Here is a 5466-nt window from a genome sequence, read left to right as displayed (position 1 = left end):
AGAAATAAAGTGGCATTTTTGAAGCAGCATAATACCGGATAACAGATTTAAAACTAGGCTTCAGATTCAGACCAATTCCAGTTTGACCGCACTCTGATTTAAATCCTGGTACTGTCACTCACTAGCATTACTGCGAAGACTTTGAGGCCAACTGCATGAGTGTGAAGAGTAGTCCCTCAGCACCCCAGTGGCCTCTGAGAATCTTCTTGGCCTCACTGGGTCTCAGTGTCATTGTTCATGATTAAAAACAATTCTCAGTTCAATGCTCTTAATTCATCTAAAATATTTTAGTTAAATTTAAATGTTAATATACTCGATGTCCCTAGACCAATGCCTAAAACTGGTGAGCAACTTCTGCTCACATATATTTTGTGAAATATTCATTCACAACAACATATGTATTTCTTTTAAAGTGGGAATAACTATTATATAATAAATTTCTTGAAGGATGCCAAGAAGAGATCATATTTGGAATGGTCCCTTCACAATTACCCAATGGAAAATTATATATAGTTTGTTAGTCACAGTGAAAACAAGTGGACAATACAGTACATATTCTGTATCTGCATAAAATTAGAAAAAGATGGTTTCTCCAAACTTGTTTCAAATTTTGTCAATGTTTCAATATTAGATTATTGATTTTATATTATTTCAGAACTCTTAAAGCAATTACATTATAAAACTAAACATGGATATTGAAAATATTGCCTGGAGAAATTACAAATAAATTGTAAATGCACATACATATATAGTAAATGCACATGTTTATTGTAAATGCACACTGTACATGTGCAATATCATTTAATGATATTCAACAATATGGTGTCACGCACTACACCCCTTAGGGAAGCTCCACCACAACTATAGCTGTGGGTGACTCACATCCTCGGTGTTTTCCTTCTCAAGCTTCCAGGGCATCCTTCAGAATTGCACAGTTTGGATGTACCATAATGAAATGCCTTCATAAGCAACTTCAATTAGTGAAAAATAGATATGAAAGGATAGATAGCCCAGGCTCATAACACGGCTTCCCAAAAAGTCCCTAAGGGCCCCAAGCATAATGTTATGATTTGTCTCTAGGTGTTCCCCCAAAGCCTCATGCAGTCATGGGGTGGACTTCTAGAGTTTGTGATTAACTCATGATCCACTGGGATTATGGGCAATCTAAGGCTGGGATTATGGGTATGAGTGCTACACCCAGCCTGAGGTGGATAGTCTGAATGTAACGTAAGAGAGAACAAGAGACAGACTTCCTCTTTGTTGTCATTATTGCTGCTGCTTCTCCATTTTGCTCTGCTCTTTGCCACTGCCATGAACTGCTGCCCTCTGCTGTGTGCCACTGTGTCTTGGAGCCAGCTGAATATGAACTGAAACCTCCAGTAACTGTGAGCTAAATAAACCTTTCCTTCCTTCATTTTGATTGTCATGTATTTGTCCCAGCAATGAGAGAAGAGTAACTGAGACACATAATAACACGTTGTGTGCTGGTTTTCCTTCCACTGCATCTTATTTTTTCACTCCTCACTACAGTGTTCTGACATCACCGCTCAATTAAGCTATTACTATTGCCTCTTTCTTTTTTTTTTTATTTTTCAATCACTTTAGTCTGTATAACAACACAGTTACATTTAAATTGACAGAGTTGCTCCCAAGACAAGAGAGACCTCTCATGCAAGAGAAGGAAAGTGCAGGTGTTCACATAGTTTGAGCAGTACGTGGTGACACGGGTGGTGGTGGCATCACAGAGAGGCATGAAGGTCTAAGTGGGTGAGAATGCATCTTCATAGCAGCTGGCCTGAGACCACTAACACTTCCTAAAGGGTATTTCTTAAAATGCTGGGTAAACGGGTCACATAAAAACAGAGGTACATGGAACCATGACAGCCAGCAGAGGGAAGCCTGTGCGTCACGGAGCAGCTTCTGCAGATCTCACTCGCTGGCAACCTACAGTGCTGGACTGGATCCTGCGCTGGCCATCCCATAAGTAGACATCCAGGTATATTTTAGCATTGCTGAAATTCTTAGGCCAAAATATGAACAGCCACGCATCCCAAACCCAGACGCTGAACTTCACCGGAGCCATGCTGGGGACTCCCAAGCTGAGCAGAAAAGACTATTCAAATAGGTCTTCCTTCTCAGCCATGAGGTTCGCAGGCTCCAGCACCTGCCAGCTGCCCTCTGTTACTCCAAATCCTTCTCAGATTTTTCCTTGAGAATCTTTTTTTTTTTTTTGGTGGAACCAGGGATTGAACTCAGGCCCTTGAGCTTGCCAGGGAAGCACTTATTCCACTGAGCCATCTCCCCGGCCCTGAGAATCTTTTTCTTCTCTTGTATTTTCTTTAACCTATACAACTCTTCTTGCTCTCTCTCATCCAGCTTTTTGATGATGTAAGCAAGGGTGTAATCCGAGGTGTAATTACATGCTCAACGGCATTTACACGCCTGTTGGTGATCTTAATGGCTTCGTCCAGAGTAACGAAGGAAGTCTGCAGCGAAGCCAGCTCCACCAGCAGCTCCACGGCCTTGACATACTTCCTCTTCAGTTTTGCCAACTGCTCCCCACCTCTGACTAAACCAGTCAGTTCATAGCTGTCAGTTTCTTCATGGTAATGTTCAAATACCGGCAAAGTAACACCTGCTTCATTATCTTTCTTAGCCAGAATCTTCACTTGGGCCTTATTCACATTTTGGATAACTGTGATGCTGAAGTCGCCTTCAGTGAGCTTGGCCTCGGCCAGGGAGAAGGCGGCCTCCCTCATCACCTCGCCCATCAGCGTCTTGGTCTCGATGATCTTCTGCTTTAAGGGATCCAACTTTTTCTTCAGGAGGTTCTGGCCAGTCTGTGCCCCTTTCAGCCACGCCCTTTTGATGGTCTATACCATTCGCAAGGGGAAGATTTCAATCCGATCTTTGTCTGACATTCTGACAATGACCATGCGGCTCCGGCAAACGTGGTTTCAACAGCTCCAGTACCATCCTAGACCGGAGTCAGCTGATCGAGTCACTTGACCAGGCGTTGTTAAGAAGCTGTGGGGACACCGATTTTCCACTTCCTGCTTCTTTGGGGTTTTTTCTTTAATGTTTTTCCTTTCATTTATTTGTTACAAGTTCTGGCCATGCAGCTCCAACTCTTAGTGATCCTCTTGTCTCACCCTCCCCAGAGCTAGGATTATAGGCGCATGCCACTACACTCAGTTTTGGGGGCCTGCACAGTGCATACAGGGTGGGGCCAGTACGGCATGTAGCTCCCAGGACGGATCCAGGGTCCTTGCATTTGCCAGGCAGGAGATGAGACCGCTGAGCTCTCTCCCCAAACTAGTATTGCTTATTTCTATTGCTAAATCAGAATTGAATGATGTCCTTTTGGAGAATTCAAACTATGTCAAGAATCCCATTACATAAAAATTTCAGTCTTTTTATTTTGGTAATGAATTCAAAAGTATTTTTAATAAACTGAATGGGCAATCACATTAACTTATCTCTCTATATGCCCATTTATTCATTTCTTATAATCAGAATCATGCTTTTAATATCAAAATAATTATATGTAACATATAATTTCTATCACCACATGATACTTTTCACAATTAAAATTATGATTATGTAATATATTAAATAATAGATTATATGGCATCTATTAAAATTCTCAATTATATAACTGAGAGCTTAATATGAAGAACAAGAATAATTTTCTAATGTTAATGAAGTATATCTCAATAACAACAAAAACATCTTCTTCACTGTTGGAACATGACCTCCTCATCTTTTCATGGCCCTTATTCCCAATCAATAAATCTCATACAATAATTTGTTCAAGATTCATTCAACAAAATAGATATGGTTTGAAAATATAGCTCATTTTTTTTCCTTGTCAGACTGACTGTTGACACACTGGTGAATTGTTTATAAAATGAGCGCTGTATCTTCCTTTCAGCTGTCAGGCCTCTGTGGTTTGCTGTTTATTAGTTTTGTTTGTTGTGACTTAAAATCCAGGATTTATTTTCCCCAGTGTTGTGTGTGTTTTTTCTTAGTGAGCTGGAAGAAGATAAACAGAACATTCTCATTTACAAGTAACCACTGAGATGCCCTTCAAACCCACTTTCAATCTCCAGAAAACACTTCCTACACTCCTCAAATCTTAGGAATGTAAAAGAAGTTACTGTACAATTCAGATAATTTTTCGCCCTTTGTGTTGAAGTTTTAAAATATATAAACTTATTTCCAGGATCAGAGAAATCATGTCATTGAAATACCATTAAATTATTGGCTTTGAGATGAGAGTGAGATTAATGATATATTCAAAGCAATTATTTTCAAAAAGAGGCAAATTTCTGTCATTCATTTCTCCACCCATCTACCCATTCATCAAATTTGTATTAAATGCCTGATATGCTAAGCACTGAGAAAGATGCCAGAAATAGCACAAATAAATAGCTCTACTCCTGCTTTCAATAACTTCAGTCTACTTGGGTATACAAACATGTAAAAAAAAAAAAATGATTGAGCTCTAATGTCACAGATGTGAGAGAATTTTCTAGAGGCAAAGGGAATGCAGGAGTATAAAGAAGAACCTAACTCTAAGGAAAACTTCATAGAGCAAGTAGTACTTGAGATGAGCCTTGCAGGTTAAGTTAGGCAGACTGGGAGGCATGGCCAGCACTTGTAAAGGCAACAATAAATACCATGGAATTCTATCATCATTTTGTTTTGTCTTGCTCAGATTTTTCTGGATAATGTAACTGTGTTGACCTACTATCTTACAGAAAGGAGTAGAAAAAAACCTATGCTGGTAAGAAGGTGAAGTTGCTGCTGACTTTAAAGCAATTCAGTTTTGGCACTGAAGGTAATTGGCATCATTCAATAATTTCAGCAATTTTTTAGCCTTGTTTGTTTTTCAGGATTTTGTGTTGGAAAATAGTGACATGCAGTCCCTGAGAGAATGGGAGATGACAGCATGAGAGGGTAGAGGATCTATGAGAATAGTTTTGGCTCCTACTCATCTTCCCTTTACTATTTGCTTACATGTCACATATGAGAAGCTGGACCATGACTCGCTCATCCTACACTCCTGTTTGATGATTTCTTAGAGTACACAGGAGTCCATGATGGGATGAAATAAGGAGATGTTCAAGGACAATTTTTAATATGAAATAAATGTTCAATGATAATTTTAAAGAACAAATGTAAAACTAAAAGTATATAAACATAGTTCTACATGAAAATTCATTACAGTTTGTGTATAAAAGCAATTATAAGACAGAGGTATTAATTAGTACATTGCTTTATTGATAAAAGATAAGTATGTACAAAAAAGAAGAGAAAAATGTCATGTTTTGGAAGAAGGTGAACATTAAAATAAAACAAGAAGAAATTGAGAAATCACTGAAATTGTTATTTACAAACTAGTTTGTATTTCTTTTTTTAAAGAGTTTTTTTATTTATTTATTTGAGAGAGAGAGAGAGAGA

The 5466-nt window shown here is 38.7% G+C and overlaps 1 pseudogene; it reads right to left on the bottom strand.

Annotated features, from left to right (window-relative positions):
* Positions 1 to 2113: 2113 nt before the first annotated feature.
* Positions 2114 to 2921, bottom strand: LOC101574325 (annotated as a pseudogene).
* Positions 2922 to 5466: the final 2545 nt, after the last annotated feature.

This window comes from Octodon degus, unplaced genomic scaffold (genome assembly GCF_000260255.1).
Source record: "Octodon degus isolate 3935 unplaced genomic scaffold, OctDeg1.0 scaffold00165, whole genome shotgun sequence".
Classification (NCBI taxonomy): Eukaryota; Metazoa; Chordata; class Mammalia; order Rodentia; family Octodontidae; genus Octodon; species Octodon degus.
Note: the sequence above shows the minus strand (reverse complement) of the source record. Positions and strands in the feature narration are given on the sequence as shown.